This window comes from Oncorhynchus nerka, linkage group LG2 (genome assembly GCF_034236695.1).
Source record: "Oncorhynchus nerka isolate Pitt River linkage group LG2, Oner_Uvic_2.0, whole genome shotgun sequence".
NCBI lineage: Eukaryota > Metazoa > Chordata > Actinopteri > Salmoniformes > Salmonidae > Oncorhynchus > Oncorhynchus nerka.
In genome coordinates, this window is record NC_088397.1 from 38,997,488 (window position 1) to 39,008,293 (window position 10,806).

Genomic DNA, 10,806 nt, shown 5'->3' on the forward strand with positions numbered 1-10,806 from the left:
AGATATCCTGTCAGAAACTAATTTCCTTTTCACACTATTGCGCCGACCTGAAAAAAACTATTCTGGTTTTGCTCAGCTCTTTTTGATTGAAAAAGGAAAATGTACATAGCATCTGAACAAAGCACTGGAGCTAGACCAAAGAATGGACTCAGTGACAACTTTCCACATTTAAATGTTGTTACTGTATCACCTCATTCAGTTCCATGGATTTGAGAACAGTTAACTACAGTATGTTCAATGTAGGACCACAACGGAAGACTTACTCTCTCCTCTTCCATCCTATCATCTCTTCCCTCTGCTCAAACCTTCTCCAACCTATCTCCTGATTCTGCCTCCTCAACCCTCCTCTCCTCCCTTTCTGCATCCTTTGACTCTCTATGTCCCCTATACTCCAGGCCGGCTCGGTCCTCCCCTCCCGCTCCGTGGCTCGACGACTCATTGCGAGCTCACAGAACAGGGCTCCGGGCAGCCGAGCGGAAATGGAGGAAAACTCGCCTCCCTGCGGACCTGGCATCCTTTCACTCCCTCCTCTCTACATTTTCCTCCTCTGTCTCTGCTGCTAAAGCCACTTTCTACCACTCTAAATTCCAAGCATCTGCCTCTAACCCTAGGAAGCTCTTTGCCACCTTCTCCTCCCTCTTGAATCCTCCTCCCCCTCTCCCCCCCTCCTCCCTCTCTGCAGATGACTTCGTCAACCATTTTGAAAAGAAGGTCGACGACATCCGATCCTCGTTTGCTAAGTCAAACGACACCGCTGGTTCTGCTCACACTGCCCTACCCTGTGCTCTGACCTCTTTCTCCCCTCTCTCTCCAGATGACATCTCGCGTCTTGTGACGGCCGGCCGCCCAACAACCTGCCCGCTTGACCCTATCCCCTCCTCTCTTCTCCAGACCATCTCCGGTGACCTTCTCCCTTACCTCACCTCGCTCATCAACTCATCCCTGACCGCTGGCTACGTCCCTCCCGTCTTCAAGAGAGCAAGAGTTGCACCCCTTCTGAAAAAACCTACACTCGATCCCTCCGATGTCAACAACTACAGACCAGTATCCCTTTCTTTTCTCTCCAAAACTCTTGAACGTGCCGTCCTTGGCCAGCTCTCCCGCTATCTCTCTCAGAATGACCTTCTTGATCCAAATCAGTCAGGTTTCAAGACTAGTCATTCAACTGAGACTGCTCTTCTCTGTATCACGGAGGCACTCCGCACTGCTAAAGCTAACTCTCTCTCCTTTGCTCTCATCCTTCTAGACCTATCGGCTGCCTTCGATACTGTGAACCATCAGATCCTCCTCTCCACCCTCTCCGAGTTGGGCATCTCTGGCGCGGCCCATGCTTGGATTGCGTCCTACCTGACAGGTCGCTCCTACCAGGTGGCGTGGCGAGAATCTGTCTCCTCACCACGCGCTCTCACCACTGGTGTCCCCCAGGGCTCTGTTCTAGGCCCTCTCCTATTCTCGCTATACACCAAGTCACTTGGCTCTGTCATAACCTCACATGGTCTCTCCTATCATTGCTATGCAGACGACACACAATTAATCTTCTCCTTTCCCCCCTCTGATGACCAGGTGGCGAATCGCATCTCTGCATGTCTGGCAGACATATCAGTGTGGATAACGGATCACCACCTCAAGCTGAACCTCGGCAAGACGGAGCTGCTCTTCCTCCCGGGGAAGGACTGCCCGTTCCATGATCTCGCCATCACGGTTGACAACTCCATTGTGTCCTCCTCCCAGAGCGCTAAGAACCTTGGCGTGATCCTGGACAACACCCTGTCGTTCTCAACTAACATCAAGGCGGTGGCCCGTTCCTGTAGGTTCATGCTCTACAACATCCGCAGAGTACGACCCTGCCTCACACAGGAAGCGGCGCAGGTCCTAATCCAGGCACTTGTCATCTCCCGTCTGGATTACTGCAACTCGCTGTTGGCTGGGCTCCCTGCCTGTGCCATTAAACCCCTACAACTCATCCAGAACGCCGCAGCCCGTCTGGTGTTCAACCTTCCCAAGTTCTCTCACGTCACCCCGCTCCTCCGCTCTCTCCACTGGCTTCCAGTTGAAGCTTGCATCCGCTACAAGACCATGGTGCTTGCCTACGGAGCTGTGAGGGGAACGGCACCTCAGTACCTCCAGGCTCTGATCAGGCCCTACACCCAAACAAGGGCACTGCGTTCATCCACCTCTGGCCTGCTCGCCTCCCTACCACTGAGGAAGTACAGTTCCCGCTCAGCCCAGTCAAAACTGTTCGCTGCTCTGGCCCCCCAATGGTGGAACAAACTCCCTCACGACGCCAGGACAGCGGAGTCAATCACCACCTTCCGGAGACACCTGAAACCCCACCTCTTTAAGGAATACCTAGGATAGGATAAAGTAATCCTTCTCACCCCCCCTTAAAAGACCTAGATGCACTATTGTAATGTGGCTGTTCCACTGGATGTCATAAGGTGAAAGCACCCATTTGTAAGTCGCTCTGGATAAGAGCGTCTGCTAAATGACTTAAATGTAAATGTAAATGTCTTGAGTTGATCTTGAGGGTAAAATGAGTATCATATTATGCATACTTTAAAGCCCCCAAATCCTGTCCACACAAAACAATGAGGTTTTGTTCAGGAAGCAGAAGTACAGAATGCAAAGACAATGCAGTAGACCACAGCAAAATAGATTCTCACAACTATTTCAGATCCAGGATAACATGAGAGTCCCAAAAACATTCCCAAAACATCTGAATATACTCTGTCGACACTTCCTGCTCCATGTTAGGGCCGTTGCGGTGACCGTATTACCGACACACTGGCAGTCATGGGTCATGACTGCTGTAAAATTCTGTGACCGCTCAGTCACGGTAATCTCTTCTTATGCTCTCTGGACATGTGTTAGTAGTACCCAACTTGCTAATTATCATCAGGTCACTAATGGCCTGGTACTCAGGGCTCTATTGTCACTCTAACCACTCTGACATCAATGCAAATGCAATCAAAAATCACATCTAACACTTATCACGAAAGCAATATGTGCTTTTCAAACTCACCTCACTGTGATTGATCAATTTGAAGCAAGAAGATCAACAACAGGTTGAAACTGAGTAGAAAACATGGTCGTTATAGGTGTTGTGTCAAAACCTAACACAACGAAATGCTTTCTAAGGTGATGATTAATTCAAAACAGTAATCTGATTATTAGAGCTATATATGAGCCCCCTTAAAATAATGATTGTACCATTATACAATATATAGCCTACCGCATATTACACATGGCAGAAAAAAACACAAAGAATACTCATTTAAGATCTCTTTGGTACATAATTGGTCTAGCCTAAATTAAACACATTCATAGAAAGTATAGGGCATTTGTATGTTTTCCTAATTAACAGCCTGACACATTACCTTTAGCTACAGAATATCTCATCACTGTGCATTTCCATCTCCTGCCCTGTGTCCTTCATTCCTTTCTCCAGTGCTCAAAGAGAGGGGCTATCAACAGTTTAATGAAATTTGTTTAGTTGTGAAAACATACTACTATCGATGTTCCCGAAACAGATTTCACTTGGTTTTCCAAATGAACAGGGTAGAAGAGCCTCTCATTCAGAGTTTGGGGGAATATTACCTATTGCACAGCGAAATAACCGGAGTAGCCTACCAGACATGAGTGAAAGTTGCCTGGTGGGAAAGAGGCCTGGATTCTCTATTTGAATGCATACGGATGACATGCCTTTTTTCTCTTGCCCTATTCCTGCCCATTTGATAATGGGCTATTCTAAATCTAAACTAATTTTACATGCCAGTAAAGACTAGATTGAATTGAGAACAGTCTGATGGGTGAAAATATGATCACTTGATGAGAGAACAGCGTGTGTAGCCTGAGGCAACGAACACAGAGCGCAAGCTTTCTTTTGCAACTTTCTCAAATCTGCCTAAAATAAAAAATGGATTTAATGTGATGGTGTATATTCAATTTATTTATTAGACTTTTTTAAATGTAGATGTTCCAAAGGCGCGCATCAGAAGCTTGTATATGGCTTGTATGTGTGGAGGCCTGGAGATGCTAAACATCTTTATGTTAATTTGCGGTCAATTACCATGAAACTGGCAGTCTTTTGCATGAAAATAATCGGCTGACAAAATGTCATGACCGCCACCGCCCTACTCCATGTACACCAGAATTAAGTCATGAACTGGAGCATGTGGGCATGGTGTGAAACAAAGGACAGGTTTCCTTAGTGGCCTCTACAGCTGTGTCTTCAAAAGGCAGAGGGGACACCCACTAAAGGCCCATACTAAATCTGCATGTACAGAATGTGATGGGTTACCCAGTAGAGAATGCTGCAGAAAAGTTTAGATAATTGGACACGTATGGTCTGAGCCAGACCTGGGTTCAAATACTGTATTCAAATGCATTTAGCTGTGCTTGATTTAGCTTGCCTGTTGCAATGGAACAAATAGAAAAGTCCCAAAAGTGCAAACCCCACACTCCTGGCACTCCAGGCAGGCTAAAGGAAGAGTTTAAAGTATTTCAAATACTATTTTAATCCAGGTCTAGTCTGAGCTGCAGCAGCAGTTGGGAAGAGTCCTAGAGTAATGTGTTGGATGGAAGCCATGCATGTTTTTTTTATTTATTGTACAGTAGGATATGCATTTTGACTGATTGGGGATGGTATAGCCTTGTGGTTTTTACTGATAAGCCTTTTTGAGTTCTGCTATCTCCACAACATGCATGTCCTTCAGCTCTCTATCTATTTCCTTTCCAACTGTTGTTGTGCAAATATTTAGCCTCTGTACCTTCTTTACTGTTTCTGCATTCAACAACACCTACCGAGTTGTTTGGCAACTTGCAAGACAATGCCAAGTTGCCTATAAGCAGACAAAGAGAAAAGCAGACAGATACGAAGATGGAAAAAAAGGGACAGCTTTAAATTTACTGGTCCAACTCGAGGTGTCATAAAAAAAATGCGCCCACTTCCCAAAGTAAAAAATATTTTCACACAACCTTGAAATGTCAACAAAAATTGCACCCGCTCCCCCTCATATAATTAACTTCAAATAATGTTTACAACCAAAAATAACAATAACTGCAGCGACCCTGTGTTTATGAATGTGGATATTCGACTTTGGAAGTTTAGCATGTTTTTGTGGCACAGTCTGTGCCACCCAGGGATACAGGCCAGAAGGTTGAGGGTTCGCTGACTGACCACCACGGATGAGCGAACTCTCCCTGCCTGTTTCATCAGACCTACACTACAATCAGAGCCGGTTGCAGACATTGATCAGCTAGTCAAAATCAGATTTTAACATTTAGATGCTATATTTATAATTATATAAAATATATGCAATACATTTTCCAGCAACAGGTTTCAGTGCCAATGCACCCCAATCAATAAGCAAAGCATTCCGACTTCGGGCGCTTCAACATCTTCATTTGCTTTTTCAACACCACTATCTACACAGTCCGGATGCTGGAATTACAGTGCATTCGGAAAGTATTCAGACCATTTTACTTTTTCCAAATGTTGTTACAATACAACCTTATTCTGAAATGAATTAAATCGTTTTCTTTGCCTCATCAATCTACACACAATACCCCATTATGACAAAGCAAGAACACATTTTTAGAAAGTTTTTTCTGATTTACAAAAAATAAAAACAGAAATACCTTATTTACATAAGTATTCAGACCCTTTGCTGTGAGACTAGAAATTTAGTTCAGGTGCATACTGTTTCCATTGATCACCCTTGATGTGTTTTACAACTTGATTGGAGTCCACCTGTGGTAAATTCAATTGATTGGACATGATTTGGAAAGGCACACACCTGTCTATATAAGCTGAAAGTGCAGGTCAGAGCAAAAACCAAGCAATGAGGTCAAAGCAATTGTCCGTAGAGCTCAGAGAAAGGATTGTGTCGGGGCACAGATCTGGGGAAGGGTACCAAAAAATGTCTGCAGCATTGAAGGTCCCCAAGAACACATTGGCCTCCATCATTTTTAAATGGAAGAAGTTTTGAACCACCAAGACTCTTGCTAGAGCTGGCAGCCTGGCCAAACTGAGGAATTGGAGAAGGGCCTTTGTCAGGGAGGTGACCAAGAACCCGATGGTCACTCTGACAGAGCTCCAAAGTTCCTCTGTGGAGATGGGAGAACCGTCCAGAAGGACAACCATCTCTGCAGCTCTCAACCAAGCAGGCCTTTGTGTCAGAGATGCCAGGCGGAAGCCACTCCTCAGTAAAAGGCACATGACAGCCCTAAAGGGCTCTCACACCACGAGAAACAAGATTCTCTGGTCTAATGAAACCAAGATTGAACTCTTTGTCTGAATGCCAATTGTCACATCTGGAGGAAATCTGGCACCATCCTTACGGTGAAGCATGGTGGTGGCAGCATCATGCTATGGGGATGTTTTTCAGCGGCAGGGACTGGGATACTAGTCAGGCTTGAGGGAAAGATGAATGGCGCAAAGTACAGAGAAATCCTTTATGAAATCCTGCTCCAGAGCGCTCAGGACCTCAGACTAGGTTCACCTTCCATCAGGACAACAACCCTAAGCACACAGCCAAGACAACACAGGAGTGACTTCGGGACAAGTCTCTGAATGTCCTTGAGTGTCCCAACCAGACCCCCAACTTGAACCCGATCTAACATGTCTTGAGGCCTGAAAATAGCTGAGCAATGACGCTCCCCATCCAACCTGACAGAGCTTGAGAGGATCTGAAGAGAAGTATGGGAGTAACTCCCCAAATACAGGAAGCTGTAATCGCTGCCAAAGGTGCTTATGTAAATGTGATATTTCAGTTTTGTATTTTTAATACATTTGCACCAAAAAAAAAGGTTTCGCTTCATCATTATGGGATATTGATGAGAACATTTTTTTTTTAAATCAATTTTAGAATAAGGCTGTTAACGTAATAAAATATGGACAAAGTCAAGGGGTCTGAAAACTTTCCTCAGATAACCTTCAGGAGACTTTTGAGCTTAATCAGATTAAAACATTGTGACTGGTGGTGTTTATCTAATCAAATGTATTTATAGAGCCCTTTTTACATCAGCCGATGTCACAAAGTGCTCTACAGAAACCCAGCCTAAAACCCCAAACAGCTTAGGAATGCAGAGTAATGTGCATCTCAGTATCAGAACTTAAAATACAACCAGACTGGCCTGCTATTGTGCCTGATCCAAATTAAACAATCAAAATCACAGGGCTTTTGCACCGTTATCCAAATGACATTTTCACTGCAATCAACAGCATGCAGTAGAATTGTGTACTTACTTGAAAACAATAATGCAATCATTCTTTGCAATGTGGTGTTGTAGGCTAGTCTAGGTATTGTGTTGTCCCTGAATAAGATCATTAGGGTAGCTTTTTGAGCTGCATGTCACGTCTTCACTGTTCTTTCATGCGTAACCTGGCCTCTCCGCTTGCATTGAAAATTAGTGCAGCTTTGAATGATTTTATGTGTGGTATGATTGCTAGTTAGCATATTGTAGATCTGGACAAACGATCCACCTCCCACTATTGTCAGTATGAATGGTGGATAGAGACAGGGCCATAACCAGGGTTTGAGTTTTAGTGAGGTCCGGAAAGCAAAATTACCCCAGCCATTATCATCTTGGCTGCTGTAGGTTCATTCACCTCAGTCAAACACAAATACATTTGTATTTGTATTTATTATGGATCCCCATTAGCTGCTGCCAAAGCAGACCCCTTGTTGGCATGTCTTGTGGGGTATGCATGAGTGTCCGAGCTGTGTGCCAGTAGTTTAGACAGACAGCTCGGTGCACTCAACATTTCAATACTTCTCATAAATAAAAGTAGTGATGAAGTCAATCTCTCCTCCACTTTGAGCCAGGAGAGACTGACATGCATATTATTAATATTAGCTCTCTGTGTACATCCAAGGGCCAGCCGTGCTGAGTCAATTGCAATTTCCCTAAGTCCTTATTTGTGGCACCTTACCACGCGACTGAACAGTAGACAAGGTGGCCTGTAGGACCTGCCTTGTTGATAGTGTTGTTAAGAAGACAGAGTATCACTTTTTTATAGACAGACTTCTCCCCATTTTAGCTACTACTGCATCAATATTTTTTGACCATGACAGTTTACAATCTAGTGTTACTCCAAGCAGTTTAGTCATCTCAACATCCTCAATTTCCACATTATTTATTACAAGTTTTAGTTGAGGTTTAGGGTTTAGTGAGTGTTTTTTTCCAAATACAATGCTTTACGTTTTAGAAATATGTAGGGCTAACTTATTCATTGCTGCAGCTCTTTGTTGAGTGTTGCAGTCATTTCAGTCATTGCAGTAGCTGACGTGTATAGTGTTGAATCACTGACAATCTGAAATGGTCCACCCACACAGACAGTGTGGTAAAGAAGCCGCAACAGAGCCTCTTCAACCTCAGGAGGCTGAAGAAATTCAGCTTGGCCCAGAAGACCCTCACAAACTTTTACAGATGCACAATGGAGAGCATCCTATCACCACCTGGTATGGCAACTGCACCACCCGCAACCGTAGGGCTTTCCAGAGAGTGGTGCGGTCTGCCCAACGCATCACTGGTGGCACACTGCCTGTCCTGCAGGACACCTACAGCACCCGATGTCACAGGAAGGCCAAAAAGATCAACCACCTGTTGATGGCCTGTTCCGACATTCTTGAAAGGACCCCGAAAATAATTTTTAACCATTTTCAAAAAACAAAAAAAAAAATTTTTTTTTTTTTTTTCGGGACTTGTTCACTCCGCTACCATCCAAAAAGGCGACGTCAGTACAGGTTCATGAAAGCTGGGACCCAGAGATGGAAAAACAGCTTCTATCTCAAGGCCATTTGTCACGTCCTGACCTTAGTTCCTTTTTTATGTCTCTATTTTAGTTTAATCAGGGCGTGAGTTGGGGTGGGCATTCTATGTTTTTGTTCTATGTTTTGTATTTCTGGTTTTGGCCTGGTATGGTTCCCAATCAGAGGCAGCTGTCAATCGTTGTCTCTGATTGAGAACCATACTTAGGCAGCCTGTTTTCCAACTATGGGTTGTGGGTAGTTATTTTCTGGTTAGTGTTTGTTGCACCTGTCAGAACTGTTCGTTTTGTTGTTTTTGTTCGTGTATTCATTTTTTATTAAAAGTATTATGGATATGTACCACGCTGCACTTTGGTCCTCTTCACCTTCTTCCACCAACGAAAATCGTTACATACTTTCCTGAACATACTTTCCTGCAACCCGCCTCACCCAATGTAGTATGGATCTGCTATTTTTATACTTTAGAACAGGAACCCCCTTCAGCAGCTAGCCAGCTAACTAGCCGTCATCACCGTTAAACTCTGACATCTGCCGACCTCTGCCCGGTAAACTCCTGCCAGGCTGCACAGCGTGATATCAACCCAGAGCATATCGGACTGCTTTTCTCTACCACATCTCCGGATTCCTACCGCAAGCTCTGAACCTTTACTCCAGATCATCACAACTAGCTAGCTGCTATCCGAGTAGCTACTCCTGGCTAACGTTTCTGTCCTGAATCAAGCACCAGTTAGCCTGGAGCTATCCTCAAACTAGGCCCATCTCCCGGCTAGCCGAAGAGATCCATCATGCAATTCCTGGGCTTCAATACCTCTTTTGCCAATTGGCCTGGACTCTTTGCTGATGACATGGAGCCCCACCGATCCATCACAACTGGTCTGCCGACGTAAACGTCCGAGGGGGTTTCATCAGGCTCTCCCGTTGCGATGTCCCCCTGAGGCCATCTGCTAGCCTGCTGCTAGCCTCGGCCTGCTAGCTGTCTGAATCGCCATGCCTCCAGCTCGCCCAGCTATTCACTGGACCCTATGATCACTCGGCTACATATGCCTCTCCCTAATCAATATGCATTTACATCATTTACATTTAAGTCATTTAGCAGACGCTCTTATCCAGAGCGACTTACAAATTGGTGCATTCACCTTATGACATCCAGTGGAGCAGCCACTTTACAATAGTGCATCTAAATCTTTTAAGGGGGGTGAGAAGGATTACTTTATCCTATCCTAGGTATTCCTTAAAGAGGTGGGGTTTCAGGTGTCTCCGGAAGGTGGTGATTGACTCCGCTGTCCTGGCGTCGTGAGGGAGTTTGTTCCACCATTGGGGGGCCAGAGCAGCGAACAGTTTTGACTGGGCTGAGCGGGAACTGTACTTCCTCAGTGGTAGGGAGGCGAGCAGGCCAGAGGTGGATGAACGCAGTGCCCTTGTTTGGGTGTAGGGCCTGATCAGAGCCTGGAGGTACTGAGGTGCCGTTCCCCTCACAGCTCCGTAGGCAAGCACCATGGTCTTGTAGCGGATGCGAGCTTCAACTGGAAGCCAGTGGAGAGAGCGGAGGAGCGGGGTGACGTGAGAGAACTTGGGAAGGTTGAACACCAGACGGGCTGCGGCGTTCTGGATGAGTTGTAGGGGTTTAATGGCACAGGCAGGGAGCCCAGCCAACAGCGAGTTGCAGTAATCCAGACGGGAGATGACAAGTGCCTGGATTAGGACCTGCGCCGCTTCCTGTGTGAGGCAGGGTCGTACTCTGCGGATGTTGTAGAGCATGAACCTACAGGAACGGGCCACCGCCTTGATATTAGTTGAGAACGACAGGGTGTTGTCCAGGATCACGCCAAGGTTCTTAGCGCTCTGGGAGGAGGACACAGTGGAGTTGTCAACCGTGATGGCGAGATCATGGAACGGGCAGTCCTTCCCGGGAGGAAGAGCAGCTCCGTCTTGCCGAGGTTCAGCTTGAGGTGGTGATCCGTCATCCACACTGATATGTCTGCCAGACATGCAGAGATGCGATTCGCCACCTGGTCATCAGAAGGGGGAAAGG